This window comes from Vitis riparia, chromosome 15 (genome assembly GCF_004353265.1).
Source record: "Vitis riparia cultivar Riparia Gloire de Montpellier isolate 1030 chromosome 15, EGFV_Vit.rip_1.0, whole genome shotgun sequence".
In the NCBI taxonomy this organism is placed as follows: Eukaryota; Viridiplantae; Streptophyta; class Magnoliopsida; order Vitales; family Vitaceae; genus Vitis; species Vitis riparia.
Genome location: NC_048445.1, coordinates 19368995 through 19386356, shown reverse-complemented (window position 1 = coordinate 19386356; position 17362 = coordinate 19368995). Strand labels below are relative to the sequence as shown.

At 33.0% G+C, this 17362-nt stretch overlaps 1 pseudogene; it reads left to right on the top strand.

Annotated features, from left to right (window-relative positions):
• The first annotated feature begins 4124 nt into the window (after nt 1–4124).
• On the top strand, nt 4125–13697 carry LOC117932044 (annotated as a pseudogene).
• The last annotated feature ends 3665 nt before the right edge of the window (nt 13698–17362 follow it).

Sequence of the window (17362 nt, the reverse complement as noted above, 5' to 3'; positions counted from 1 at the left end):
AGTTTCCCTTCATTTTTATTACCCTATCACCCTAACCTACATTATGTCGCGTGTCTTAAGACCACCCTGGGGCTATGGGATCAGATGTCGTATTTGACAGTCCTTACTTGGATAGGTATTTAGGATTTAGTTGATATTTAGATATCATCATGCTTCTTCTTCAAGGAGACGCCCTTTTGATTTTTGGATCCAATTTAGTTGTGGATATGGATGACTGGGATTGCACATTTGATAATGGATGATCCAATGTTGTCTGATTTTCCAATCTACCATACATCTAATGTCATACTGGGGCATATTTCCCTTTTGGTTGAGATTTATAGATCTTCATAGAGTCGCATGATCCTCATCACTTACGGGATGCATGTCGAGTTGATGGTCTATTGTTATCTCATCATGTTCCCCCAGTGGAGTCTCTCTTGGGCCATTCAATCAAGCTCACAATTTTTGACATTTAGATATCATCATGCTTCTTCTTCTGGGAGACGCCTCTTTGATTTTTGGATCCGATTTAGTTGTGGACATGGATGACTCGGAGTACACATTCGATGATGGATGATTTGATGTCGTTTGATTTTTCGACCTACCACACTTGGTTCCATATTAGGGCATATTTCCATTTCGGTTGAGATTTGTAAATCTCCATTGATTTACATGATCATCCCCATTTACAAGATACATGTTGAGCTAATGATCTACTTTTATTTTATCCTGATTCTCCAGAGGAGCCTTTCTTGAGTCATTTAGTCAGACTCATACTTTCTGATATTGTCATAATTCTTTGATGGAGTTATCTCAAGTGCATAGACTCTCATATCATCATTTTAGTGGAGTACATACTAGATCTCCTATACACCCTCATAGAGTTATTCTCAAGTCACCAAGGCGAATTAGTATGCCCATGCTTTCTAAGTTGTGGTTGGTTTGACTTTTTGATACAAAGGTGATGGGCTTGAGCTATTTGTTTACCTGCATGCTAGGATGTATCAGTTGCTATACTAGGGCATATTCCCTATTTTTTCTGTTATCGAGATGATTGATTTATCACTTAGATTTTATGGCCTTCTTCGCTGGTCAAGGTTCCGATGATTTTATCTAGACGAGGCTTCAAGGGAGCGCGATGTTTGAGTTTTGATTGTTCTAGTTTCTATGACTCCTCAGAAGATCGTTATGTTGAGGCAATGATAGTTTCCCTAGTAGACTATTTTGTTTTAAACCCTTTTAGTGGATCGAGAGTTGTGGCGACATGCCACACTGGGTCATTTTTCCCCTCATCATTCCTCTTCAGCTTGGCGTTTAGAGTCGCCTTGCTCCTTTTAGGTGTTTAAAGCCATCTTGCTTAGTTTAGGCATTTAGAGTCGTCTTTCTTAGTTTAGGTGTTCAGAGCCACCTTGCTCAATTTAGGCAATCAAAGCCACTTTCCTCGATTAGGTGTTCAGAGTTGTCTTCTTCAACTTAGGTGTTTAGAGCCACCTTCCTCAGTCAGGCGTTTAGAGCCACTTTCGTTAGTTAGGTGTTCAAAGCCACTTCTACAGCTCAGGCGTTCAGAGCCATCTTCTCCTATTTTAGACGTTTAGAGTCATCGTTCACAGTTAGGCATTCAGAGCCATTTTTCCCCTTTAGGCTTTCAGAGCCACCACTTTGCCTCATATGCATTCAAAGCCACTATTTTCTCTCACAGGTGTTTAGAGTCACCATTTTCTTTCATAGGCATTCAGAGCCATAGGCGTCCAAAGCCATCATTTTCATGGGTGTTCAAAGCCACCATATTTCTTCAATTTAGGCATTCAGAGCCATCTTGTTTAACTTAGGCGTTTAGAGCCACCCTCCTCCAGTTTAGGTGTTTAAAGCCACTTACCTCAATTAGGTGTTCAAAGCCACTTTTCTTAACTTAGGTGTTCAAAGCCACATTCTTTATGTTTAGAGCTGTCAGTTTTTAGTTTGGCATTCAAAGTCATCATCTTTTCTTAGTTGGGCATTCAAAGCTACCTTTTCGGCATTTAGAGCCACATTCTTAGCATTGAAAGCTACCAATTTATGGTTAGGTGTTCAAAGTCGTGCTCACAGCATTCAAATCTATCAGTTTTCAGTTCGGCATTTAGAGCCACCCCATTATCCCTCATAGGCGTTTAGAGCCACTTTCCATAATTTAGGCGTTCAGAGCCACTTTTATCAGTTTAGGCATTCAGAGCCACCTTCCTCAGTTTAGGCATTCAGAGTCGTCGTTCGTTGTTCACAGTTTTAGGCATTCAGAGCCATCTCTTCTAGTTTAGGCATTCAAAGCCATTTATTCTAGCTTAAGCGTTCAGAGTCATCTCTTTCAATTTTAGGCATTCAGAGCCATCTCTTCCAGTTTAGGCGTTCAGAGCCATCTCTTCCAATTTAGGCATTCAGAGCCATTTCATCAGTTTAGGTATTCAAAGCCACTTTCTCTAACTTAGGTGTTTAAAGTCATTTCCTCAGCTTAGACGTTCAAAGCTACTTTCTTAGCTTAGACGTTCAGAGCCATTTCTTTTAGTTTAGGCATTCAGAGTCACTTCCCATAGTTCAAGCGTTCAGAGACACCATCCTCAGTTAGGCGTTCAGAGTCATTTCTTTAGTTTAAGTGTTCAGAGCCACATTTTTCAGTTTAGGCATTTAGAGCCATTTTGCTTAATTCTACCTTCCTTAGTCAGGCATTCAGAGCCATCTTTTAGTTTAGCCGTTCAAAGCCATCACTTTCCTTCATAGGCATTAAGAGCCATAGGTGCTCAAAGCCACCATCCCAAATAGGCTTTCAGAGCCATAAGCCTTCAGGGTCATTCCTCATATTGGCGTTTGGAGCCACCATTTCCATAGATGTTCAGAGTCATTTCCTTCATAGGCATGTAGAGCCATAGGTGTTCAAAGCCACCATCTCAGATAGGAGTTCGAAGCCATAGTCTTGGAATTCAGAGCCATATTTCAGGCATTCAGAGCCACCACTTTTTTCATAGGTCTTCAAAGCCATTTCTCTCAGGCATTCAGAGCCATAGTTTAGTTGTTCAAAATCGTTTGTCTTAGTCTTGGCATTCAGAGCCACATTTCAGGCATTCAAAGTCATGATTTTCCAAATTTTGTCATCCTTCATTGTGTATGATAGAGCTTATAGCTTGTGTTTTGATTGTATCATTGGTGCCCCTCACTTCACACTCTTGTATGATGCACGTGTAGTTTTCCTTCTATGTATGTTTGTCCCTAGGCTCCTAGATAGTTCAAATACTACTCAACTTTGACATCGATTTTTTATTCATGTCTGAAGACATCTTAGAGGGAGTCTGGATCCATAGCGCAGCTTTTAAGGCACTTTGAGAGCTACCATTCTCTTAGGATTTTAGAGCCATTTTTGTTCATTTGTTGGTTAAAGCAAGTTTGTGTTCTACTTGTGTACCTTTAGGGGTCTTTCTTTTTTTTCGATAAAGTTCACTTCGTTCCACTCACTAGTCACACTTTCTTTTCACTCTAGTGTTCATATTCCTTACACTCGTTAACTCTACCAAAGAGGGGCATATTTGTAGACCCTTTTTATGGACCAAGGGGTATTGTTGGCCACTCAGGAGAGCTGGGCATTTTATTTGTTGGAGTGAGGGACGGCTTCTGCAGAGGTAAGCAAGCTGTTGAGATGTGTGGCAAGAATGTAACCACCTTGCCATGGTGGTTGTTGAAGCAGTGGAGCTGGTGGAGGCTTAGCGATAAGCAATGGAAGTGGTAGAACTTGGATTGGAAGCTATAAATAGAGGGAGAGCTAGACTGAGATGAGGAACAGTTTGAGAGAAAAATATTGGAGCAGGGAAAAGAAAAACAGGGGAGTTACAAAGGAGTTGGGGGGGGGGGGGGGGTTCTTTTTTTTTAAGAGGAAGATTCAGAGAGTTGTAAGAAGAAAGAGAAAATCTAGATTCAAAATGAGAAAAAAAAAAAAAAACATAGCAAGGAGAGATAAAGTGGGGTTAGAGAGAAAACTGAAGCTAGGGGTCACCCGAATTATGGTAGAAGATACTCATGGAGTCAGAACTCATGGATTGACCACTAGTTCATTTTGTTACTAATCCATGTGCATGAGAGACAAACTTGAATTAGAAAGAAGTGTTTTTTTTTCTCGGCTAATCATGGAGCCGTTGTGGAAGCTTTCGTATTTGTTGGAACCTGCACCTGTTACTCTTGTATTGACAACCGTGGCTATGACATTTGGTCCTGCACTTCAAGCTTTAAACCATGGGAAAGAGATGGAGCAAAACCGTGACTTATTAGAAGCATCCATTACTTTAGATAGGTCCCAAGCTCTTATGATCCCGATAATGAGCTCTTGCAGTTTGCTCTTGATGTTCCACTTATTTTCTTTTGTATCTCAACTCCTCACTGCATTCACTACTGTTGCCTCTACTTCATCCCTTTTCTTTTGCCTATCTCTTTATGTCATGTATTTGAAGTCGCAACTTGGGTTACAAGACCCATTTGTGTCACGCTGTTGTTCAAAGTCTTTTACTTGCATCAGGGGCTTCTATTGTTGTTATGCTCTAGAATAGTTGCGGCTTGGCTTATGTCTGGGCATTGGATATTGAATAACTTGTTGGGCATTTCTATATGTATTGCATTTGTGAGTCATGTTCGCCTTCAGAACATTAAAATATGTGCCATGCTACTTGTTTGTTTGTTTGTATATGACATCTCCTAGGTTTTCTTTTTTGAAAGATTTTTTGGGGCAAATGTTATGGTGTTAGTAGCTGCACAACAAGCATCTAATACTATGCACATGGTAGCTAACAGTTTGAGTCTTCCTGGGTTGCAATTGATCACACAAAAGCTAAAGTTGCCAGTGAAGATTGTTTTTCCTAGGAATTTGTTTGGAGAAGTTGTTCCTAGTGGCAATTTTGCAAACTTTATGATGCTTAGTCTTGGTGACATGGCTATTCCTGCCATGCTTTTGGCTTTAGTTCTCCGTTTTAATCATAGAAAAAGTAGGGATTCAGTAAGTCCCTTAGATATACCTTCAACTAAATGGCACAAATATGTATGGTATGTCATTTTGGGATATGCGATTGGACTTGTAACTGCTTTGGCAGCTGGTGTTTTGACTCACCACCAACAAAACCTACCACTTTGCACCCCAAGCCCACACTCATGCATGACCACCTCAATCCCAATGACCACACCTCTTTTTTTCTTTTTATTTATTTATTTATATAAATTCTTCATCTTTTGATATTAAAGTTTAATTTTCTAAAATTCCTATTTTCAAATCTAATTTTCAAAACATCCATTTTCAAATAATTTTCCAAAATTCCAATTTTCAAATTTAATTTTTAAGAAATCCAATTCTCAAATAATTCTTCAAAATTCCAATTTTCAAAACTTCCATTTTCAAATAATTTTTCAAAATTTCAATTTTCAAATTTAACTTTTAAGAAATCCAATTCTCAAATAATTCTTCAAAATTCTAATTTTCAAAACTTCCATTCTCGAATAATTTTCCAAAATTCCAATTTTCAAATTTAATTTTCAAAACTTCCATTCTCAAATGATTTTCCAAAATTCCAATTTTCAAATTTAATTTTTAAGAAATCCCATTCTCAAACAGTTTTCAAATTTAATTTTCAAAACTTTCATTTTCAAATAATTTCCAAAATTTCAATTTTCAAAACTCTAATTTCCAAATTTAATTTCAAAACTCCAATTTTCAAATTTAATCTTCAAAACTTCAATTTTCAAATAATTTTCAAAACTTCAATTTCTAAATTTAATTTTCAAAACTTCAACTTCTAGATTTAATTTTCAAAACTTCAATCTTCAAATAATTTTCAAAACTCCAATTTTCAAATAATTTTTAAAACTTCAATTTCCAAATTTAATCTTCAAAGTTTCAATTTTCAAATAATTTTCAAAACTTCGATTTCTAAATTTAATTTTCAAAACTTCAATTTTCAAATTTAATTTTTAAAACTTGAATTTTTGAATAATTTTCAAAACTTCAATTTATTAAATAATTTTAATTCCACTATGATTTTCAAAGTATTTTTCACACCACCCCATTTTTTTTTCAAGTAATTTTAGGTACTTAATTTTCCTTCTCTCCTTAAGGATCAAAGTCACCAAAAATCCTGTTTTTGAAAATAAACTTGCTACCATTTTTTTTCCAGGTAAGCACCTTCACAAATTTTCTTTAATCTTCAAATAATTTTTTATTTTCTCGATTTTTAATAAGCATGAATGAACTTTTCATAATTCCAAAATAATGGAATTTGTGGGATTAATTCATGTAAAATCAATTGGGTTTTGGTGGGGGTCCAACATTCATAACATTTCTTTCGGAAATAATTAAAGTGACTTTTGTGATTGATATTGTTTGATTTTGATTGGTTTTGTGTGAAACATTTTACACTTATCATTGTGCACTAACTTTGTTTCATGATAGCGCTTTATTATTTGCTACCAAGGTACACTCTCACTCTCACTCTCACTTTATTTATTTATTTATTCATTATCATGACTTGCTTTTGATCTATGATCATTTTAATATCCATTGATTTCCTAATTAATTGTCATGCTTGCTTCATCTTATTTAGTAGAGACCCATTTTTAGGGACTTAGAGGGAGACTATGGTCTTTTACCGTACCTTCCCAATAAGTAACCTGACCTCTAGACTCGACTTTGATTTTCCACAGACTGTCTTTTCCAAATAAAGAGTCACACTTGGGGTTTTCTTTCTTATTTTGTTTTTCCTTAAAAAAAATAAAACAAAAATAAGTGGCGATTCTAAGTCTTTTTCAAAAAAATCAACTTTTCACCAAATAAAAAATGTCTCGTCGTCGAGTGGGAACACATCGAGCAAAATACGGGGTCCACAATGGATTTAATACATATATAGCTTCTTCTTTTTTCATGTAGAAATGATTCAATATATGTATGACTTTCCTTTTGTTTATTTGATTGTTTGTAAATGCATGTTGTTCAAATGAAACTGAAGGGATTCAACCCAAAGAGATTGATAGTCATTTAATTTTATGTTAGAGTTTTTGAAAGATTCCATCTATTTAAAAACTTACAAAGAAACTTCAACTTTGACTTTGGAAAATGAAAAAGGAAAAAATAAAGGTTTATGCAATAATTATGTTTTTATCTTAATTAAAATGTGTATACAAATTAGAATAAATATAAAATTTAAAAATAAAAACATGTAGACAAATGAAAATAAATATAATCTTTGAAAATGATATTTATTTCTCATAAAAAAAGAAAACCATTTAGAAGATTTTTTTTTTTTTAATAAATTTCAAGAAAAAGATGGATTATGATAATAAGGTTTGTGAGTTTTTTTACTAGCATAGACAATGTTATTAATAGTAATTTTTTTTTAAAAAAATAAAATTAATAATAAGTGACATAATAAATAAAATTACATAAATAACTTTTATATGTCATACTTATCTTCTCAAATAAATAAATAATAAAGAAAAATAATATAAATAGGGTGGATTAAGGTTGCTATGGTATATTACAAGTTAGTTTCAAATGAAAGTACCTTGCACACCACAACCAAACAAACCCATCTTCAAACTTCTAATCATTAAAATTAATTTTTAAACATTAAAATCTACATCTCTAAAATTATCACAAAAAATATATATATTCTTAGATAATATATTTGTAAATATTATTTATTGATTAATATCATATTCTCAATTGAATTATTAGTATATTATATATTTTTATATATTATTTAAATTAATTCAAATTATATATAAATTGTTTAAAGGAAATAATTTATCAAAAGTTAATATTTTTTAATAATGAATATATTTATAGAAAACTCTCTAATCTAATTTAAATTATTTCATTAAATATGATAAAAAATAATTTACAAAAGCTTCATATATTCAAAATAATAAAACCAAATCTTCTTCACTATTTCTTCTAACCCCAATTATACCACATACTGACTTATAAAAAACTAATTATTTTTAATAAATAAAACAAGATTTCAAAATGTGTATATAAAAATTCATTTAATGATACTAATTTAAATAATATAATATGGATAATTAAAATTAATTTTCAAATATTAAATCATCTAGAGTTACCATAACAAATTTTGATTTAAATAATATAATTGAAATAATAATCGAATAAAAATCTATATGATTATAAGAAGTAAATGCATATGTTAATTTTAACTCTTATGTAATAAATTTCTTATTTAAAAGTGAAACATTTGAAAATGACTATAAAAAGATAATTAAATTATAAAAATAACATCATCTATGTGCACCCTTGCGGGTGACAACGTGTCCACCTACTAGTTTAATTTTAAAATACTTAAATTTTGAAAACCATTTTATAAATTCATGCTTGCATGTAAAAGTGACAATGGAATTAATAGTTAACACAACATATAAAATAATTTAAAATAACAGGCAAATCATTTTAAACAAATTACGTAAGATTAAGTATAAGGTTTGAATGAGATTAATCTCACATAAGAAAAATATTGATAGTAAAAATGTATTTTGTTATTTTAATAACATTAATAATATCAATGTCAAAATCCTTTTTAAAATGATAATTTTAATATAAATTTATAGATTGTGTTTATATTGAACTCCAATTTTGACAAGATACTTTTAGTTGATATTAAAATTATCTTTCAAAAAGATGACTTCAGTATAAATTTATAAATCATAGTCATATTAATATCTCATTTTGAAAAGTTGATTTTATGTGAAATAAGAAATGAATAAAAGATGAGAAGCGTGATAGTATATAAGTGTAATTCACATGCAAATATAACAACATTCCACAATCAAGATTTATATTAACATCGAACAACACAAATTCAAATATCCTTTATTTCTTAAATCAATCTAGAAATTATTTCAAATCATTTCAATGATTTATTAAACAAATTCATCTCAAATTCTCCTCTAATCTACTCATTAAAACAATGTAACTCTTTTAATCCAAGATAAATACAAAGGAATTGGCTGAAAAAGATGTAGAGATTGTTATGGAAAAATGAGAATAAGCAACAAGAAAAATAAGAACACACAAATTTACGTGGAAAACCCTAGACGAGAAAAATCATGGGTAAAGGGGAAGAATAATCCACTATGTCAAAAATTGGTAAAAAGAGGGAAAATATCAAGCGACTACTACATAAATACTTGAAAACCTATACACTAGATCATAAATAGATATGGGAGAGAAATAAATAAATAAACCAGGAAAAATTGATAATTTTTTCTTTACCATATATATTGCACTACGAACTTTTCAGGTTTGACCAAAAAAGGAAATCGGGTCACCAAGCTTTAACAATCTTCCCCTTGACACAAATTCAAATGTAAGGAATAGAAAATACAAACTCCAATCTTCAACAAAAAAAAAACTCCTCACCTCTTCCAAAAACCCCCAAAGTGTAATTCAACAATAAACACTAACCAAGTCTAAACAATGCTCAACTTGGCTCCAGGGAATATCTTTGTCATCATATGAGCAGGATTATGATGGGTGCTAACTTTGGCCACAACAATATCGCCACGAGCAATGATATCACACACAAAATGATGCCACACATGAATGCGCTTTGTCCTCTCATGAAACATCTGAACTTTTGTGAGGAAAATAACACTCTAACTATCACAAAAAACTGTGGTAATCTGCAAGTTGTCACTAAGTTCACCAAATAGTCCTTTTAACCAAATAGCTTCCTTAAAAGCCTCTGTAATAGCCATGTACTCAGTCTTAGTAGTAGACAAAACAACTATAGTCTATAAAGTAGTTTTTCAATTGATAGCACAACCACCAATAGTAAAAACATACCCTGCAAGAGATATTTTATCAAGACCACTAGCAAAATCAAAATCGACATATCCAACAACTCCATCTCTAGTTCTCCCAAAATGCAAACAAGCATTAGTAGAACCGTGCAAGTATGTGAAAATCCACTAAACTACTTTCCAATGTTTTTTACTAGGATTTTCCATGTATCTACTATTTGCATATGATAAATTTGGATGTGAACAAACCATAACATACATGAGAGACCCCACTACACTAGAATATGAAACTCGTGACATATAATCAACATCATCATTTGATTGTGTAGATAAAGCGGATGAAATTCTGAAATAATCCGCTAGTGGAGTAGTAATAGGTTTGACATTCTACATATTGAACCTATGAAAAACTTTCTCAATTATCCTTTCTGACTTAGGTATAATTTACCTGCCTCCTGTCTCTCAAAATCTTCATTACAAGTATCTTCTTTGCTGTTCCTAAGTCTTTCATCTCAAACTCCTTATCAAGTTGGACTTTTACCTTTTTTTTTATCTCTTCCTTATCCTTGGTTGCTATTAACATATCATCAACATATAAGAGTGGATATACAAATGACCCATCATCACTCTTCTTAAACTAGACACAACTATCATAATTGCTTCTTTTGAAATCACGAGTGGTCATGAGTCAAACCTCTTATACCACCACTATTTAGGTGACTGTTTCAGGCCATAGAGAGACTTTTTCAACAAATATACATAATCCTCCTTTCTTGAAACTATAAAACCCTCAAGCCAATGCATGTAGATGTCCACTTCAAGTTCTCCATGTAAGAATGTTGTCTTCACATCCAACTACTCAAGCTCAAAATCATGCATGGTCACAATACTAAGCAAAGCTTGAATCGAAATATGCTTTACAACTAGAGAAAACACATCAGTGAAGTATATACCTGGAATCTAACTATAACCCTTTGCAACTAATCTTGCTTTATACTTGGCTTCTTCAACTCTCGGTACTCATTCTTTCATCTTGAACACCCATTTGTAAGGAACAACCTTTTTACCTTTAGGTAGTCTCACTAAGTTCTATGTGCCATTCGTTTGAAGTGACTCCATTTCTTCTTACATGACAATCATCCATTTGTCAGAATCATCACAATTAACTGCCTCTGAGTAAGTAGAAGGTTTTGCACTGGAATCAATACTTTCAGCCACATTTAAGGCATAAGCAACCAAACCAGCCTCAACATATCTCTGTGGAGGTTTAATATCTTTTCTAGGTCTGTATTTAGAAATAGAATACTATGGTAGTGCTGTGCTGGTGAGAGAGTAGCAACAACACCACTCTTCATCTCTGAAATAAACTGAGATGTAGACTCTAGTATGGATCCTAACCTAATCTCAAACTCCACCTGTGTGCTTGATTTCTATTGCTCTTTATCACAAGAATATCTAGAAGATGAGTCATGAAGCATAGTATTTTCATAAAAAATAACATCTCTAGTGACTATGAATTTCTTGGTATCTAAACACCATAGCTTATATCCTTTAACACTAGACTTATAGCCAAGGAAGACACTTTATAGATCTAGGTTCTTGTTTTCCATTATCAACATGAGCATAGGCAGGACATCCAAATATCTTCAAATTAGAGTAACTAGTACGAGTACCAGACCATACCTCTTGTGGAGTTCTTTTGATAATAGTGGTTAAGAGAGAGCGATTAATGAGAAATCAAGCTGTAAAGGCAGCTTCAATCCAAAAAGACTTAGGTAAACCAACATTGGAAAGCATACAACATACTTTCTCCATCAAAGTCCTATTCATTCACTCAGCCACACCATTTTATTATGGAGTATGACGAACTATATGATGCCTCACAATTCCTTCTGACATGCATAGAGCATTAAACTCATCAAACTCCAAGCTATTATCAATGCAGAGACATTTTACTTGTTTTCATGTTTGCTTTTTAATCATAATCTTCCATTCCTTGAATGTAGCTAGCACATCACTCTTTTGCTTCAAGAAGAACACCCAAACTTCTTTGGAAAAAACATCAATGATAGTCAACATATAACTAGCATCTCTCTTAGAAAGCACCCTAGATGGTCCCTAGAGATCAAAATGTATATATAATCTAGTGTCCCTTTTGTGTTGTGAATGCCTTATGTGAATTTGACTTTTTTCTGCTTCCCAAAAACACAGTGCTTATAGAACTTCAATTTACTAATACTCTAACCGTTAAGAAGTCCTCTTCTGCTCAATTTAGTCATCTCATTCTCACTCATATGCCCAAGACGCATATGCCAAAGTCTAGTAACATCACCATCTGATAAGGAAGTAGTAGCAACAACTACATCACCTGTAACTGTGGATCATTGCAAGACATATAATTCGACAGACCTTTTCTGTCATTTCATCACAACAAGAACATTTTTGCTAACCTTCAGGACTCCACCTTGACCAGTGTACTTGTACCCTTTTGAATCAAGAGTACTCAATGAGATAAGATTCCTATTTAGATCTGGAACATGTCTCACATCACCAAATGTCCTGACAACCCCATCAAACATTTTGATTCTAATAGTTCCACTACCAACTATCTTACAAGATGCATTATTTCCAATCAACACAATACCTTTGGACACTATTTCATATGTTGAAGACAAGTCTCAATTAGAACACATATGAAACATGCAACCTGAATCAAGAATCTAATCATCGCAAGGTTTAGAGTTGCCATAAAAAACAATTAGGAGTCCTCCATCACTGTACTCATCTTCTACAACACTAGCTTCATCAAATTTTTCTAGTTGTTTTCCCTTTTGATTTGCAATAGCTTTCTTATTCTTATTCTGCAACTTATAGCATTTAGATTTAATGTGCCCATTTTTCTTATAGTACTTGCAGGTTTTGTTTTTATTACTAGATTTCAATATGCCCCTCACATCACCACCAAAAAAATTTTCCTATGTCCTTCCTCGAATATCAAGTTCTGAGTCTTCTGGTAGCTTTTCATCTGAATAAACTATTCACCTGGTGCAATAGAAATAGAGGACAACCTAGTGATGTCCACCGAGGAAGGTCATCGAGAAGCAGGGCAGTAAGCCCATCACTTCAGATGAATGAGCCTGCTTTGCACCCTCCACCTGTATTGCCACCCATTAAATCTGCTCCAGCATCTGAAATGACCAAACGTCACATGCCTTTCAAACCCACCAATCACACCCATTTTCCATACCCACTAAGCCCATTTGCCATGCATGGTCATGCATGGCCACGTGACGCCCGCCACACCCATTTCTTGCTCAGCATACCCATTTTCTCCCTCAAACTTATCCACTGCAAGCTGCCGAACCATGGGCTGTGGGACATAGTTGATGATTTTGTGTATCAGTTTGAGAGCTTTTGAAAGTAAGGGCCTTTATTTTGTGCACATGCATGTTGGGACCCATCTTTTTGAAGTCATCAACCAGGCGGTAGAGGCTGTAGAGAAACGCATAAAGGAAACGTGTAGGAGTATTATGGAGTGCTATAAGGATGATGCCTCTCGAGCGAAAGATATTGCCCTGAGGAAGTTCAGGGATAAAGACCTTTTGGGTGCAAAGAAATTTGTTTTAAATGCCCAAAATTTGTATCCTGGGCGTGAGGGTATTTCTCAAATGTTAACTATACTTGATGTGTACATCTCAGCTGAGAAGAAAGTGAGTGGAGGAGTGGATTGGTATGGGATACTTGGTGTAATCCCCTTGGCTGATGAGGGAACTGTGAAGAAACAATGCAGGGAGCTGGCTCTTATGCTTTATCCTAATAAAAACAAGTCCATTGGTGCAAATGGTACATTTAAGCTTGTTTCAGAGGCGTGGAGTTTATTATCTGACAAGAGCAAGTATTTGCTGTAACCTTTTCGTTTCCCACTGATGGCATTGTTTAAACAAATTGGTGAATAAAAGTCAAAGACATGAGTTTTTTATATTATTTTTTATTCTTCATTGGTGGCATGGTTCCAGCAGGCTTCAAGGTGGTTTATTATTATTTTTTCTCTTTTCTCCCACGTGCCATCTTCTTAATTCCACTTTACATGTTAAAATTTTCATTTTTTTGAAAGTCCTGTTATCAAATAATTCTTTTAAAAATCCAAACGTTTCAAATTCATTCATTTATTCATTTATTTTATCTATTTTATTCATTTATTTTTTATTTGTCTATTTATTTATTTATTTATTTATTTATTATTTTATTTAAGAATATATATATACACGTATCATTTCCAAAATAATCTCGTAAAATGTGATTTTTAAATTTATTTTACGAAACTTCAAATCTAACATTCAATTTTCCAAAACTCCAATATTTTAAGTTTAATTTTTCAAAATTCAATTCTCGAAATAATTTTCTAGAACTCTAACTTTAAATTTAATTTTCCCAAAATTCAAATTTTCAATTCCAATATTCCAAAAATTCCATTATTCATGTTCATTCATTTAAACATTATTTTTGTTACTATTATTATTATTCCATATTTATTTATTTATTTTAAAATTTTCGATCATTAAAGTTTAATTATTCAAAAAAATCTGACTTCCGAATTTAATTTTCAATATAAAAAATTTTACTATTCACGTTCATTCGTTTAAACTATCATTCCATATTTATTTATTTATTTCTTTTAAAAATTCAAATTATTAAAGTTCAATTCTTGAAAAATTTAACTGTCGAATTTAATTTTCAATCTCAAATATTCCACTATTCACGTTCATTCATTTAAATATTATTCTCATTATTATTATTATTATTATTATTCAATTCATTTATTTTACAAATTCCAATAATTAAAGTTCAATTTTTCAAAATTCCGTTTTCCGAATTTAATTTTCAATCTCAAAAATTCCACTATTCACATTCAGCTGTTTAATGATTATTTTCGTTATTATTATTATCTCGTTCATTTATTTATTCACTTATTCATATATTTAAAAATCTCATCTCCAAATAATTTCTCAAAATCTCAATCTCTAAATTCAATCTCCCATCTCTAAAATTCTATTTTTCGCAATTATTTACCTAATCTTTATTATTTCATCATTATTATTATTTCACTCATTTATTTATTTACTTATTTGTTTATTAAAATTCCGTATTTAAATAATTCTTCAAAATTCCGATTCCCAAATTTAATTATCTGAAATTCCAATTCCTTTCAAATTTAATTACTAAAATTCTCATTCGTATATTTAATTTTTAAAAATCCAATTTTCAAATAATCTCTAAAACTCCAATTTTCAAATAAATTTCAAAAATCCAGTTTTCCCTCAAACAGTTTTAATTTCTATTTGGTGACGCATGTGGTATGTTTTGTGCTCTTTATTATACACTGACCCCATTTTTATGATAGTGCATTGCTCGTTCGTGGCCCAGGTATGCATCCCTTCCCATTCTGGTCATTCTCTATGCATGTTTTGATTCCCATGTGTACATGGTCAATTTGAATATCCGTTGGTTTTCCTATTGATCGCCACGTTAGCTTCATTTTATTAGTAGAGATCCGACTTTAGGGACTTAGAGGAGTACTACGGTCTTTACCGTACCTTTCTGATAAGTAACCTGACCCCCGAGCCCGATCAGGTTTTTCACAGACCACCTTTTCCAAAATAAGGAGTCACACTTAGGGTTTTCTTTCTTATTTTGTTTACCCTTTTAAAAATAAAACAAAAATAAGTGGCAACTCCAAATCATATTTTTTGTTAATAAATAAATATCATTTTCGAATAAAGATCGAGCTTGCCATCGAGTGGAAAATGCATGAACTGAAATACGGGGTCCACACATGCGATTTAACTTCTTGGTTAAAAGGAATCGAAAAGAGAAAAATATTTACAATGAAAAATTCTAAGGGAGAATCATTTTTTGGTAACCATTTCAAATTGATAAAAACACCAACTCCCCTTTAACATGATATATATTAATCTTCCTAATTTTTATGTTTTTTATAATCTTTCTATAACCATTTAATAAAATACTATTTCAATAAATATGTTATTTAATAAATGTATGCACCTTAACTCTATTATCTATTACAAATGAGCAAAAGAGAAGATACTTATAATAGGACTTGTATGTGTGAATCCACATTTTTCATGTATATTCCTACTTGATGGTGAAACTTGCTTTTTATATTGTGAAAAACTGATTTTTGAAAAAGATTTTAGAGTCATAATTTTTTTTTGTTTTATTTTATTTTTAAAATAAAACAAAATAAAAATGAAAACCCTAAGTATAATTCCTAGAAATGAAAAGTAGGTCTGAACAAAACCGAGTCTGGATTCAAGAGTCAAATTACCTATCGAGAAGGTGGGGTAATAAACCATAGTACCTTTATAAACCTTAATAATAGGTATCTACTTATCAAGGTGAGGCAAACATAACAATTGATTGATTAATCTATGGATATTGAGCAATAATCATCATGATAACGAGGAATAAATAAATCGGAGAGATTGGGGAGCGTACCTTAGTAACAAGTTGTGTGCTTCACAGGAAACATGATTTGTGTACAATGACAAGTATAAAATATCTCCCGTATCACAAAACAAATCAAAGTCAATCAAGGTCAATCATCCATCTTACTTGAACTGTTATCAAAGATGATATCACAAATGTTGAGCCCCCCAACAAGGCCCAATTTATTTTAGCATAAATTTATTTATGAATTCCATCTTCCCAATGATCATAGAAAAGAATCATAGGAATTTGGATAAATTCTATTATTTTTGGAATTTAGAGAATTTATTCATATTTATTAAAATAAAATAAAAATATCAAAAATCAATGAAAATAAGAAAATGTGCATGTCGGAAGTATGACAGAAAATGTTTATTAAAACTGAATTTTTTTCTTCTAAATGTGAAATATAAAAAAACTGGGATTATTTTAATGAAAAAGACTTCGAAAACCCAATTTAAAACATGTAAGATCACAAAGGAAAATAAAGAAAAGCATCAAGAGGAGGATGGTGTGTGGCCATGCAAACCATGCAGGAGTGGTTCCCAGGGTGCAACTGGTGGCTGCGGCTGGTATTCTCTGAATTCCTCCTCCTGCTGACCTGACAATCCCTCTCATGTCCTTCACCTGCTTGAAATTGCCTCCTTTCAGCACTGTGCTTTGTCAAAGGTACATCTTCTTGTTTGCACAGGTTTTGATTGCCTGTTCCAAGCTTCTGGCAACGCTCTTTCTAACAAACAGAGCAAAGAAGTCCTCTTGGTCCTCAGCTGGATCTTTTCGAAGCAGATGTTCAGAGCCTTCAAAAACAGGGAGGCCAGTGAGGGAATGGTTTTGCGAGTTGGAAACCATGTGTCGCAGCAGGGATAGGACAGATTTGATTCCGTCTTCCTTTTCAATTTGATGGATGGGGCATGTGCTGTAAACAACTCTCCTGTCTACCGGAAAAGATAATGCATGTTCCAAAGCCTTCTTCTGAAAAGCAGCAAGCTTGTTTAGCCCTTACTGTGCCAGCATCATCTGTGGCGTCACCTTTGAGTATGATGAGTCGAATTCCAAAAGATGTTCT